Below are 14,262 nucleotides of genomic sequence, written 5' to 3'. Positions count from 1 at the left end.
ACCATACAAAAGTTGAGGCAGCAAAGAAAGGTAACACTTGGCGAGATACAACAGGTACTAGGGAAGCTAAACTTCGCCACAAGGGTGATCCCAGCTGGGCGCACATTCGCAAGGCGTTTAGCATGGCTAACCAGGGGCATGACACAAAAGCACCACAGGGTCCGCATCACACAAGGGGTGAAGGAGGACCTGGAGCTGTGGGACAGCTTTCTGGTGGATTTTAATGGCACCCTGATTTGGCGAGACCCCTGGATACAAGCAAGCAAATTGGAACTCTACACTGACGCAGCGGGGGTTATGGTTTTGGGGCAATCCTAGGGACTGCATGGTCAGCAGGGGAGTGGCCAGAAGCATGGCACGGCGCCGGAATGACAAAAAATCTATCCCTGCTAGAATTATTCATAAGAAAATAGATGTGATGCTCCCGCAGGACCCTTGGGATGTCTCACGGCAGGGGTACCGAGGGAGAAGATGGAAGAACTCAGCCTCAGGAAAGGTAGAGTAGATGCTCAAGTAAGGTCCTTGGGATGCCGCACTGCAAGGACCCCTGGGAGAACGGAGGGCCCACGAAAGGGTACAGGGCGAGAGGGACAGCACTTGCAGCCCGGGCAGGTCCAGACAAATCGGTAGCAAGCTGATGCCTAGACCCGTGATTCAGAGGCCCAAAAAGGGGGGCCCCTCCCCTCCCAGGAAATTGAGGAGGCTGGGTCCATAATGCAAGAAAAAGAATTGCAATGAGCAATAGATGTAAAGGTAGAACATGGACATTGAATACGGTACGACCATGAACATTGGAAATGCATAACAATTTTATAAGAATTTTATGTGATGAATAAACTGCGACCTTTTCAGGCACCAACGAATGTTGTCAGTGGTAATTTGAGGTAAAAGCACGCAGTGTTGTTGGGTAACAATGGAAGGGAGCGGGGCGGGACGACTCGCCGTCTGGAGGGGGTTTTAGCTTTGCAAAGCATGAAAATGTAAAAATGCAAGTGACTCTCTTCCTCATCCAGCATACATTGCACACAGATCGATTATAAGCATTTGCAATGGATTCAGAAATACAATAGTTAATTATGTAAACCTAGTGGGTTAGCACCAGGCGCCAACTTCAGTTAAACCACAGTTCTGATCTATGCCCAGTGAAAAGGCCTTGTTGTAGCCCAGGAGCTCCAGATTAAGCAATGTACAGAGTGCACTGATCAGAGAGCTTACAGTGCGTTTTCTCGGTTTTCATTCCTAAACGCTTTTAGGTATGTATTAAAGTTTTGCGTGGGGGGCACTCGTGGCGCAGCGAGAAACACTGCGTCAGATTACTGCCCGGTAAAAAATAAAGCCTTTGAGAGCAGGGAAAAACTTATGATTTTCAAGGGTACGTGCAAACTTGAGTAAATATACGACTCGGCGATGCTTCCAAATAATGTGCAATGTAAGGGAGAAGTGATGCAGGGGTTGTCAAGGGTCCGCCCCATTATGCCTTTCTGTATTTGTGATTGCCCAGGACACTCTAACATTCATTTTGCTTCCTTGTCAACCAAGTGTGCGTTTTCTAAGGGACAAAAGGTTTCCGTTTCTCCTCATCCACGACTTAGTAGCAAGGTGGATTCGCGTTTTCTCAAACCTGACCAAAGCGCCTAGAGGCCAAAGAACTGTGTGGACCCAAAGTCCAGTGGTCTCAAGTTATCTCACTGAACAACTATAATCCCCAGCGTGAGCTTACTTCGAAGGAGTAGCTTTAAAAGGACTGCGACGAAATGCCGGCGTCGTGCTCGGATTGCAGTCTAACCATAACTTTGCGGCCCCGATTCCGCCCCCTGCCCCGGGGCGCCCTCCCGGGATTTCACTGTGGAATGCTTTGTCACCTTCAGGCTGAGCATTTCACTCCCTTCCGAGACCTCAAGGCCTGCAGAAGAATGTACTGTTTGTGTTCTCCTGGTACTGAGTGTTCTCACAATCATATGATGCAACGCCAGTGCCCCCCACCCCCTTCCAGCCAAATGCTGGAAGTTTCGCGTCTGCTTTAGGATTTTTTGTTCTTATAACATTTTCTTATCGAGGTCTGCATTGCAGGAATATTTCACATGCTTGTGTGAAACGATGCACGCTGCCTTCTTTCGCCACTCTGGCCTTGCTCTATCGGTCAGCCGCATCTCACTTGCCCTCAGCCTTTCTTCTCTCTTCATCACACTCCCAGATGTATCTCCTCCATCCCTCCACACAGGCCACAGGGGAAGCCCACATCTGACCTTGTCAGGGGTAGGTGGCGCTATAGTAGTGCTACAATAAAATACACTTTCTGATTTCTGGCTACAAAAATAGATTTGTAGAAGTGGGCGAAAAGCACATGGTCAGTGACTGGCTGCCGCCCCCCTCCCTATGACCTCACCAACCCCCGGACACAGGAACATAAAACATGGTATCTTTGGAAGGTGGGAGGTCGCAAGACCCCCCGGCCGTATTTATTAAGTTATAAAACAATAAAATTTATGATTGCACGATAAACAGTTATACAAAAATCAGCAGGACATTAGATACATTATTGTCAACAGGTGTGAATGACTATCCTTAACAAAAACTAATACAGATTGTTTCCTAACCGAGTCTAACATCCTCCTCTGCATTTTTGTATACTAACATTTCTGGGCCATATGGCAAGGTCGCTAACCGGTGTCAGGTCCTACTAGCTGCGCCTCCCCTAAAGATGTGCGCATGCGCAGCCGGGCCCGGTAATTACCCGGTCCACGCCGTGAACTTCATTTACCCACTTAAGGAGGGCCCTTACTCTGCGCCATCCGGTGACGTCATGAGTATGCGCGTGCGGGGTGGCTACCAGCCTAAGGAAAGCGTGACTCCCCAACCCGTGCCCCTTTGAACCGAAGAATGCGATATCAAACCCCTTTTGCGCCGCCTTCGCCTCGGAAAATACCTCTGTCCTCGTTTTAACCGATTAGAATTTGCCGCCAAAACTCAATCGAGACGGATTTGCTCCCGCGACCCCAGGATGTCCGCTTCCCGCTACAGTTCTCCGTTCCACAATTCAGCTAACGGAGGCTCCACAACTCCGCTCCGTCCGCGATCGACAAAACGCACCTGCAAGGGGGAAAAACAGGGGAAGTTTAAAAAAAACAAGAAGCCCCGAGCCCAGGGCACGTCCGGTGTGGGGGAGCGACCAGGCAACAAGGGGGTCACCTGGGTGCTCCCCGCTTCTTTATCCCTCAGCAGCCCGCCCCCTTCCCCCCGACCCGGATGTCGATTAGCGTCATCCGGGTCAAGGGAGGGTGGCAACCAATCGGTGGCAGGGCGCGCCCCAAAGGACACGCCCCACCCCCGAGAGGTCCAGGAGGTAAGGGCGGTCGCCGCACCGCCATGCAGGCGGGGGGGCCAAGAGCCCCCCCCTTTTCATTATTTAAGTCGCTTAGACATGGGCCTGCCTGCAGGGTGAACCAGGATCAGCAAAGTGTGGATTGAACCTGTCTGTATCCGAGGCGATTCATATCTTCAGGAGCAGCTCACTGCCCCCAGGCCATCAGCCTGTGCTTGAGGTCACATGCTCCTTATACTATTGGACTTAAGGCTTAGGGTTCAGTTTCTGATTGGCTGCTAGGACTAGGGATGTGATTGGTTGCAAGGGCTTGGTCTCCTATAGGTCCTAGAGCTTAGGGCTAGTGTCGCGATTGGTTACGGTTAGGGTTCCCATTGGTCAAAGTTGTCACCTGATCACTAGGGCTATTTAAGCTTAGGGCTAGAGCGTCTCAGCTTAGGGCGGAGAGCACAAGGGCTGTTGCCTGGTCGGGCCTAGGCACAGAAATGCTGCCCCTTTTTCCTTTCATCAGCAAGCACATTAACCCATCCACAAACATATTAACACGCTCACAGCAAATGCACTCTGCTCATTTACTACAACCATACACCATCCACTATTCACTACCTCAAGAACCACCAAAAAAAAACACAAATCACACATATACACCCTCCTACCTCAACTTACACACAATGGAATCTTCACTCATACACTATCCTATGCCACTAACAAATCCACACATCACCAACAAAACACAAATCCGCACTATACATAACTATATTTCATCCAGACACAAACTCCCTGCTCATACAAAGCATCAGCCTTACCCTCTACTTACTCCTAACAGACCCTCCCCTGTCACCTCCAAACCTATATTCAACCTTCCATCATTTCATCCACCAACACCCTCCTCCTCTTTTTACTATAAAAACACAACCACACAAATCTTACACTCCACTCTACTACACATATTACATCTTTCAGCAATTAGATCTAACACACACACTTCTAACTCTTGTCCATCCCCTCTCACACACCACATACACTTTTCCAAAACACATAACCACTCCATTACCATTCAGTTTCCACTCAATTACTTTACATACAAATACCTCTCAGAAAACAACTACATCATCATCTCTTCTCCCTTCTCCTCAAAATCCAAATGTAACACACACCAGCAGAACAAAATCTCACATCCACACTTCCTCATAATACATTCCGTCACAAACTAGAAACATACATCCACTCCCAACCTCCTGACTACACAAATACACACCCTAAACCAACTCTACAGCCAAGCTTCCTCTCTTCCCCCACACCTAACACATGTACAGCAAAACAACAACTCTCTTTCAACTGCCTCTTATCTATTTGACAGTTTAGAGCCTTACAACAAGACCCACATGTGGCATCACCACCCCTAACATATACACCTTCCACCCTAAACCAGCATCACATCTACGACCTTCTCGCTGACATACAACCTGACTTACTGTTCATAACTGAATCAAGATTAGGAGATGACATGGCTCTGGTGTTGCATGAAGCCGCTCCTCTAGGCTAGAGGACTTCAAACTTTGGGGTGGCTCCCCCTGTGGTGGGCGGCTTAAGTTATCGGATTGGGAGCACCAGGCTCTGGTCAAGAAAAGCATCATGCTTTGTTTTAAGTGATAAAAACATGAGCGGCAGTAAGCCACTGTGTAAGGGACCATAACTAACATCTTTTGTCATTTATATTCTGACTGGGATTATGTGTAAAATGAAAAACAGAACCTAACTGCAATGTTTTAATATGTATAGACACTAACATTGCCAATTTAGCAGAATAATTATAAAAGATTGCAGGGAGGCTCAATTTTTTTTTTTTACTGGGGGGATTTTGCATTGAGTACTTTGAAGACTACTGCTCTAGGCTATCAAACTATCACAGAAAATCATATAGGCAAAAGGGGAGGTGGCTTAGCTGTTTTATTCATGCAAACGTTAAATATCACTAAAGCTGACAACGTCTCCATACAAGGTTGTGAGGCCCTCATCACCAGATGCAATCCTACACCATCTTCCTCCTGTAACTTCCTACTCCTTTACAGACCACCTAGCAATGCAACATTCCCAGGCACTCTTCTAGGCTCCGTTTCAAACCTGATAACTCCATACTCCAACCTATGCATTCTTGGTGATCTAAACAGTTGTTTTGACAAACCCAATATGCCCCATCCAAAGACAATCATCACTGGCCTAGACACACTGAGCCTACATCAGATTGTCCACAAACCCACACACATCACAGGACACATCCTAGATGTCATTTTCTTTTTTTAACAACACATTGTATTGGGTTATTCTTCAATAGGAGGGGCAATAGCCCTACAAGGACCTGTAGGAGAGAAAAGATGTTGTTCACTCTAATAACCACATTTTTACCATTTAACGACACCTGTCAAACATGCAGATGAAATAACAAACAGTTCTCGATCCCCATACTAGTACATACAGCATAGCCGCATCAATGTACACATACAAATGGGGCAGCATTGCTCGGTCAAGATGAAGTGGAGAGTAATGAGTAACCAATATCAAGGGGCGCCATTCAGGGGTCTGTGTCCGGCAGAGGGGGAAGTTCGATTCCCCGATACGTCGCCCATCGTGGGTCCAGATCTTGCGGTGTTTTGCAGGGCATCACTGGGCAACGAAAACAGCTATATCAGCCCCCATACATCTGTCTAACTCAACCTTCCATTTACCCAGGGTCGGGGGAGATGTCGCCTTCCTCAATTGCGCTATATCTCTCTTGGTGATGGTAAGAGCTAGAAACAGTAAGTGTTGCTTGTATCAGTTTCCCCCTATATCGTCAGGGCTATGTAACAGGAAGAGCCGTGGGTCAAGTGGGAGATCCCATGACAGCACCTCATTCAGGCAGGACCTAATCCTGTGCCAAAAGGGTTGCAACGCTGTGCAGCTCCAAACCTTGTGCAGAAATGTCCGCTTCTCCCGGTCACAGCTCAGACATGTACGGGATAGAATGACTCCCATTTGCCAGAGCATAGCCCTCGTATAATACGTCCGGTGTAGGTATTTCAACTGTATTAGCCGATAGCGCGTGGAGACCACCGCACCCCTCGGGCTAGCGATAGCTTCTGCCCAGTCGTCATCAGTCAGGTCTGGGATGTCGGTCTGCCACGCAAGTCTTGTCTTGTCAAGGGTAATGGGCGTGTGAGTCGTCAGATTCTGATATATTTGCCTGATCTTGTGGAGACCAAGATCGCCCATTAGCAAGCGGCCCTCCAGGGGGTGAAATTCCGGAGGGTCTCCAATGTGCGAATCAGTGGGGTGAGTGCATGTCGGGGGTTGGAGAAATTTATAAAATTGTGTCCTATGTAGGTCGAAGTCGGTCTGTAGTTGTTGGAATGATTTCAATGTAGTGCCCCGTAACACATCCCCGAGGGTCAAGATCCCCACAAGGTCCCACCCCCGGAACCCCTTCAGGGCGGCCACGGAGCAGAGGTACGTGCCCTGCCATAAGGGGAGTTTGCTGGGTGAGTTTCCCATTCCAGCCCATCTTTTGGATTTTAGCCCGCCATAACTGTATCACAACTCTACCAGCCGGTGGCATAAACTTTAGGTGTGCGGAACTGTACAGTAGATGAAGGAGGGGAATCCGCTCCATCGCTGCTTGCTCTATTGAATAAGCCGGATCCGTGGGGGAGTTATACCACCATTCGTTCACCACGAGGATATGAGAAACTACATAATAGGAGTAAATGTCTGCAGCTGCAATCCCTCCGCAGTACGTAGATTGCGCACAGGTGCGGAGAGCAATTCTAACTGCACCGCCATTCCAGAGGAATTTATTTTGTATGGCAGCAACTTGTGCAAACCAGGAGCGTGGAATAGGGTATGGAAAGTTTTGAAGGTGATATAAGATCCGGGGCAATGACACCATCTTAAAAATAGCTGAGCGCCCGTAGAGGGAGAGGGGGGGAGAGAAGACCATATTGCCGTTTCGCTATTAAGGCTCGTTAACAGTGGGAAGATATTATGTGCCCAGGAGACTTTGGGGCACGGGGATACAAAAATGCCGAGATATTTGAAACCATCCGTTGCCTGGGAGAGTTGTGCGGCCCAGGTATCACAACCCTGGTGTCCGCACACCGGGAATAGTATAGATTTGGCAGGATTTGTGTGTAAGCCCGTAGTACCTCCAAACACTCTGAGGATTTCCAATATGCGGGGCCCAGAATACCAGGGATCCGTCATGAAAAAGAGGACATCGTCTGCGTCTGACGCTATACGGTCAGATCTCGACCGAGACCAGTCAAAACCCCGGAGAAACGGGACGCTCCTGACCCATGCCACCAAGGGCTCAATTGCAAGGGCAAATAATAATGGGGACAGGGGGAAGCCCTGTCGGGTACCCCTTTAGATAGGGAAGCAGCGGGAGCGATGCCTAGCAATGCGGACATACACCGTCAAGTCGGTGTATAGCAGAGGTATATACGCCAGAAAGCGCAGTCCAAAGTTGATCGCCTCGAGCAAATGAAAAAGGTACACCCAGCTCAGTGAGTTGAATGCTTTGTCGATATCGGCGAGGAGCATGGCGGCTGGCCGACCAAGCGCCGGGGCCGCTGCCATAGCGTTATGGACTCTCCGGATATTGTGACGGGTTTCTCTTTGCGGCATGAAACCCGACTGGTCGGGGTGTCTAGATGTTATTTTTGCAAATACAGAACTATTTACCTTTCAAACGATTACTCGAGTCACATGGTCAGACCACTGGACTGCAGAGATTATGGCTGCCTAGCTCCAGCACATGATGAAATAAGAAGAGTACAGTCCATCGAAACCTGTTACTGAACGAAAACTGAACATTTTCTGAAATTGGTAAATGCCCGGAGTCCAAATATCACAACAGACTGGTTGAAGAAGATCGAGAAACTAAGCAACGCATCTTAAGGCTTTGCGCTCCGACCCAGAGATAAGATGGCAGCTGCGACCATCTAACACAAGTCGCAAGATAACACTTACCAGTGAAACCGAGGTTCCAAGATGCCATCTTTCAGAACCTCCGCTGCAAGCACACAAAGAATTTCTTTCACGGTACGACCGCTACTCTTGAATCCTCTAAACCCTCCGTCGAGACCACAACTCACAAAGGCAACATTGATTTACGGATGTCGGACCTAAAGATGGTGGCAAGGTCCGCTGCGACAGATCTCTACACATCGTGTACAGAATACAAATTATACTCATGAACTCAAATGGCTCCAATCTACATCCTTGTGAACTCACACATGCACATGGAGTGATAACAGTCTTGTTAGAGATGACTCCTCGAGTCTCTGATCCTACTCACAAACCAGCTTGCACAACAATATCAAAATGGCAACCAGCAGATGGTGATGATGCTCGCAAACGGAAAATTACCATACACCGCCTAGGCACCAATCCAACGCTTTCAGGTTGTACCCGGTGGTGATCCCACTAGTCAACTAAGAGACTAGAATTACCCAGGCGCACACGTTTTACCCTCTCTTGCCAATCCCCGCTGGCATACAAAATGGCAGCTCCAACACACTGACAAAGTCTGCTCCAGTGATCAGCCTCAAATGTACCATGTTCCAACACGTTTGAACTAACCCACTGAAAAAAATAACGGATACCACGAGTGATGAGAGAATGTGACACAGTAAAACAACAGTGTGCTGTGAACCAATGTAGCGATCTACTCCGTACAAATGGTCCATATATGAGAACCTATTCCGACAAATGATTCTGCGAATTGCGAATCACTGGACATTACTGCGCACAGGGACTAGTGGGCCCTATGGACATCTAGACTCCGTAAGGATTACCCTACGTCGACAAGGAGCACAACTGAATCACAGAAAAAAACATAGAAAGAGCTCCCAAAAGAGAAATTCAATATCGCTTCCAATCAACTCACTCTGAGACAAATAACTGAAGCTCACTGAAGGTAATAAACACCAGTCAACAACCAAAACTTATAAGGATCGCAGAGAAAGAAACAAAACTGCACTATAAACACTCAAAAGCAGAACCTCCATCTCCAGACTCGACCATTTAGGGCAAGGCAGACATTAACAGTACAATAGATATGATACTGAAAAAACTAGTGGTGGTACAAGATCTTGCGCAATCTACTAAGCAAAACACAGAATCCATGCAACTAGAGTTATCTGCCATTAGAGTGAACATCAACACCATTAACAGCAAAATAATGGATGCGGAACAGAGGATCAGCAAAGTAGAACACTCTAAAAACCAAATTATTAACGACCTAAGAGAGCTTCAGATAGCTACAAAACACATGAAAAAAGATATCTCTGACCTCGAAGACCGAAACAGAAAGGGAAATCTAAGAATATTTGGAAATCCAGAGGGCTCTGAGGTATCCTCCAAATCATGCATATCATTCCTGGAGACTTGGATCCCCGCAGGTCAGCGGCCTGAAATTCCATAAGGATTTTGAGTTGGAGAGAGCTCTCAGAGTCCCAACATTTAAAATCCCATCCAAGTCCTCTACGAGACCAATAGTCTGCAAACCATTGCACTTCCAGTATGCTGAAGCTATCCTAGCTTATGGTCGGAAGAACTGTGAGAAAGTGCCATCTTTCTTGCATGGTATGACCCCACTTTTTGCTGAATGTACTGTGACTGAGTGTGCCCTGGACTCCTGCCAATCAGGTGCCCAGGGCCTATGTTCCTTCCCTAAAACATAAAAACCCAAATTGGCAAACCCTGGCCACATGTCAGCCCCTGGTAAATGGTACCATAGGTACCCAGGGCCTTGTGACCAGGGAAGGCCTCTAAGGGTTGCAGCACTATTTGTATCACCCTTAGAGGCCCTGTACCCTAACACACACACACTGCCCTTGCAGGCTGAGTGTCTGGGTACAAGACAAAACAACGAGTCGACATGGCACACAACTCTGTGTGCCATGCCCACCACCTGCACTGCCCTGGAATACATCAGCCACCCCTCTAGCTGGGTGCCCTATGCCAGTGGTGTGGGCACAGGAGCAGGAGCCCTGTGCCCCTACAGTACCCAGGTCCATTCCTGGGCCCTGTAAGTGCAGTGCTGCCATTTAAGAGTATATGGTGCTGGGAGCTCGTCAAAAACGAACTCCACAGCACCATAATGACAACACTGAAGACTGAGAAGTTTGGTATCAAACTTCTCAGCACATTAAACCCGCACTGATGCCAATGTGGCATTTAATGTACAAAGCACTACAGAGGGCATCTTAGAGATGCCCTCTGAAACCTAACCTACAATCCACGTCTTGTCTGAGAGGCTGCCTAGGCTGCCACACGCAAAAAAAATATAAACTGTTGATGGACAGAATGCAGAACAATGTCATACATTCACCCCAGTACAGAGATCTGGGCCTAAATCCATCATTTTTTTGCTCACCATGCCATTCCAGTTTGGACCCAGCCATATGCAAATCAGTCTTGACCCTGTGCCCCATGTCCAGCCCGAACTGCCAGGCCAGGTCCTCCCTGAACTGGAAACAAGCATCCTAGGAACAGTTTCGGGGTTTCACCCCTATTCAGCTAGAATAGCTTGATTCCAATGGCATGGAGAGCACGGGACTCACGTCTGAGCAGACATGTTGCTGGACCCCTGGGTGGAGACCCCCCCCCGCTCTCCTGGGCCTGCAACAATGCACATCCTGGGCGAGGTGCTAGGTCTCCTTCCCCAGGATGGGCAGGGGGAAGCTTCAAAGGCATGCCGCCTTTGTGAGCTTCTCCAGGCCACTTGCTGTACTCAGCAACTGGCCCCCACTGGTTGTGACCCCCACTCTGACGGGAAGACTGGCTGGAAACTCCAAGTAAGGACAGAGGATGTGCCAGCCCTGCCAACCCCACCCCTCAGGTGGGGGAGGCGAGGTGAAGCACATCTCCGTTCTCTCGCCATCTTGAAGATGGGGAGCCCTACCCAATCAGGACTAGGCCACTGCCCCCCTCCCACAGGAGAGTGGCAGTATAAGGGGTGTACCCACCCCAGGACAGGGACCCAGTGGTCCCTGCCCTTTACCTACCAGTAATGCCCCTAAATTTAGTATTTAGGGGCACCCTGAACCTTCCTTCCTCAGATTCCAGATTCTAAACTAGCAAAGAAGAACAAGAAGAAAGAAGACCTGCCGTGCAGCTGCTAAGAAGAGGAAGACACCAACTGCTTTGGCCCCAGCCCTACCGGCCTGTCGACCCTCGAACCTGCTCCTGCTAAATCCCGGCACCTCCTGCGGCCAGCACCATCACAAACCCCGGAGGACCTGGCTACCTTGTGACTCTGAGCATCTGGGACTCCCATGAGCAGTGGCTCTGCTCATAACAAGTTTCTAAACCCCTGGCATCAGCCCGAAACTGCGAACCCTGCACACTCTGCACCCGCAAAGCCTGGCCTGTATCGGAGTGGACAAAGACCCCAAGGACGTCCCCCCGGCGACTGTGACCCCGAATCCGGCACCCAAGGACCCACCTCGATGCTCCTGACGACGCCTGCAGCCTCAGAACCAGGGACCCCCCCCAACCGCGAACAACAGAGGGTAAGATTTCCCAACATCAAAAGAAACCCGTCGCCCTGCGGCCCCCTGTGCCCGACTCCTGGGTGCCTACCTATCCTCCAACTACCCAACTTACCTCTCGAAGTGGTGGTGGCACCTGAAGAATCTTCGTCCCCGAGGTAATCTTGGTTACAAAATTCTCGCCAAAATGATTGCGCTAAAGCTAGCCCTTTTATTAGACCATATCATCTCGTCGGCCCAGTCGGGGTTTGTCCCCAATAGGTCAACAGCATTAAATCTCTGCACAATGTTCACGGTCTTGCATAGGATTTTACCCGAGATTTTGTCTGCTGCCATTTTATAAGACACCGATGAGAATGGGAATGCCTAAGGGTTTTGTGGAGCTCACTTCACTTTTATATATCTCCCCCACTGCCAGACTCCGACTAAATGACACTTTATCTTCTCAGTTTCGACTTTACCGCGGCACGAGGCAGGGATGCCTGTTTTCTCTGTTACTCTTTATCATTGCGCTAGATCCATTTGTGCACCATTTTCAGGAGCGGCATCTACATAGAGGCCTCCAGTTTAAGACGGGCCCTCTATTAGTTTCCCTTTACTCAGAAGATATCATCCTCTATGTTCAACATCCAGAAGAGAATCTTGAGCCACTAATTAGGGAAATCATTCGATACGGGAGGTTCTCGGGACTAGGCATACATTGGGACCAGTCAGTAATTTTCCCCCTAACGACTAGCACTACAAAATGGGATTGTGGATTTCCATTTTTCAATGGTGCAAGGAATCGACTAAATATCTTGGTATTCAGATACACCAAGACTCCCAGCAACTTGTGAGGTTAAATTACAGCCCAGCTATTTATAAACTTGAGCAACAGATAGAGCGCTGGCTCAAACCTCCTTTATCAATGGCGGGCCGAGTGGCAATAATAAAGATGGTGGTACTCCCTAAATTCTTGTACTTGTTTCACAATATTCACATCCCACTCCCCAATAGCTTTTAAAAACCAGAATACTAATAGAACTAACAATGGGACCTTCTAATTAACAGCACCTGATTCTAATGTCACCCTTTAAAGTGTTTCCCCCAATAAAGTGTTATCACACATGGATTAAGGGGATGTGTGCATTCTGAATAGCACCCACTGTTACAATGCTAGTTCCCTGGGGAACTTAATCAAACGAATAAAACAAAAGCTAAGATGCACCACACATTTATGAAAGACAATCCAATAGTAACAGTATATGTAAGTCAAATCCAATTCGAAAGACAGATAAGTGTTCCTCGATTTTAGTCTTTTTATTCCAAGTTCAATGGACATTACAGTGCGATACAGCCGTCGCGTTTCGTCCTGAGCCAGGACTTCTTCAGGGCTGTTACAAATACATAGACATATAATTACAAATACAAATATATATAACAATTAAAAGTGTCATATAATGAATGACAGTCTAACAAACAAAGCCTACACTTTGAAACATTTTTCATGAATTTCTAATTTCAAAAAGGGAATTATAGCTAAACATAGGCATAATGGAGGTTATTATGTTATTCCACATGTCCATAATATCTCATTGGACCCCACAATACAAAAAAGCTTTACAATATGACATTTTATATTTGAGATATTCTCCCAATAATAATCTTGCATGAAAGTCAAGTAGTCAAAGAATTTAAGACGGAAGGAAGGAAATAAAGAACAAGGTCTACACTATCATATGCTGCATTTATTCAATCTACAATAATTATTTGGAGACGGTAATAAAATAATTAGAGGTTCTGAGCATATTCCACCTAGTATTCCAGGGGATGCCGTAAACAAGGTGGGTTTGTAATGTACCTACCAAGTTATAAACAGGATCGCTCCTATATTTTGTAATCATTATTCATACGATGGGGAAAAGGTCTTCTATGTAGGTTCTGTTCGTCCGTACAAAGTTGTCTGTAATACGAGACCAAAGCTATCATTGAGTATACATATTGTTTATGTAGCATTTAGATGGGCAAGAATTGATGGATCTCATGTAGCAAGACGAGAGGATGGACTTTCTAGTGAATCTAAATCTATTTAAAAATTTAAAAATGTAATCCATCTTGCATGACCCTCTTAGAATTATTTCAAGTAGGCCCTATGTCATGTTGTCAAAGACACGGGTATCTACTATTGTTATTAAGCAGGAATAGATATATTCGTATATCATGCAGTTGAGACAAAGATAATTTTTATCTCTATGAAAAAGAAATTATTTGATTTAAAGTTTAGTACTGGGAGCACATGGTTGGTCCATGTATAGCATACCTTCTCTATGTTTGGAATGTCCAGGACCTTGAGTTTTTCAACGATATTATTAGCAGAATATATTCCACTCATATATTCGAGAAAAGTAATGATCAAATCTAGAATGA

This window comes from Triturus cristatus, chromosome 1_2 (genome assembly GCF_964204655.1).
Source record: "Triturus cristatus chromosome 1_2, aTriCri1.1, whole genome shotgun sequence".
NCBI lineage: Eukaryota > Metazoa > Chordata > Amphibia > Caudata > Salamandridae > Triturus > Triturus cristatus.
This window is presented reverse-complemented; position numbering follows the sequence as displayed.